The sequence below is a fragment of the Prunus dulcis genome, chromosome 1 (assembly GCF_902201215.1).
Source record: "Prunus dulcis chromosome 1, ALMONDv2, whole genome shotgun sequence".
In the NCBI taxonomy this organism is placed as follows: domain Eukaryota; kingdom Viridiplantae; phylum Streptophyta; class Magnoliopsida; order Rosales; family Rosaceae; genus Prunus; species Prunus dulcis.
The window spans coordinates 12,884,882-12,886,191 of record NC_047650.1 but is presented as its reverse complement, the minus strand read 5'-3'; the positions used below and the strand labels follow the sequence as shown (position 1 = coordinate 12,886,191).

General features: G+C 41.0%; 1 pseudogene; it reads right to left on the bottom strand.

The window, feature by feature from the left end:
* Positions 1–676: 676 nt before the first annotated feature.
* LOC117614203 overlaps positions 677–1,310 on the bottom strand; it is a 3,962-nt pseudogene continuing 3,328 nt past the window's right edge.

The window sequence follows — 1,310 nt, the reverse complement described above, 5'->3', positions numbered from 1 at the left end:
TTAGGCATGCCAAGCCAATCCAAGAATTTAGTCTAGTCTGTGACAATCCCCCGTATCAAAGGAGCCCTAAGAGAATATATTTGCTCACCACTTTAACCAAATGTGTACTTTCACTATCCGTCTTAACACTTGACACGTGTTCATTGACATAATCATAGTTATATATTTATATAACTATAGTTATACCCATAAACACGTGTCAAGTATTAAGAATGATGGTGAGCAAAAATATGCACCCTTAATCTAACTTAATTTAACCTTGCAATGGTAATGAAAACATGTCAACCTCATAGCTATAGCTGCTATTTAATTGCGTGAGATTTTAAGAGCAAATCCACGTCATGGGTTAATTGTTTCTATGTTTTGAGGCATGGATTCCAAAGTGGAAGGATAGCAGCTCATAGCTAGCGTCTTTCTATATTATTCAATTATACATATTTTATACACCACACTATATTATGACATCAGTCTCGATCTCTTGGACTACAGGGGTCCAAGAGATTTGTGGTCACTCACCGTTGGATATAAATTCAATGATTCACTCACTCTTGCACTCCTTTTAAGAAACTTTTTTGAACTGTTGGATGTTACATCCAACGGTGAGTGACCACAGTCTCTTGGACCCCTGTGATCCAAGAGATCGGGGCTGATTATGACATATATGCAATTTAATTAATCATGCGGTTGGATAAGAAGCTTCCATTGCAATGCCACAGAGTCCTTCCTTGGCAGGAATGCCCCTTTGCATCGTCACATATCCACCCTTCCCCCACCCTGTGCCCCAAGAATTCTTCACCAGCCAGTATATAGTCCCATCACTACCAGTCCCGTATCCAACTGCGGTAACACCATGATCTAAGTTTATACCACAGTGAACAGACCACTTGAATAAAACTGGAATGTACAGCCACTTGCGTCAATGGAAACCGAAATTGGTTGGTTAGAGACGGCTTGCAACATAGCATTTTGGTTGTTTTTAGGCACATCCTCGACCCGTTTATGGACACTGTTTGGGATGCAGCCTTCTGAGTGTTGCAACTAGTTCCATCTATACCCTGGTAGGAGTGATTAGCTTCAGTTGTCAGCCTTTGTTGCGTTGGATGAATTGAAAAGCGTCATCCATTAGATCACCTTCACAGCCATGATCTTGACCTGTAGTGTCATAATCCACAAGCTCTTGCTCTGATAGTGAGATTAAGTTTCTGGTTTTGAGCTTGAGAAAGCCCAACAACACCCTTTTCTCTCCACAAGCTCTTGTTTAATACTTACCACATTTGCCTTGGTCCTTGATAGGCGTCACCCTTTTCTCT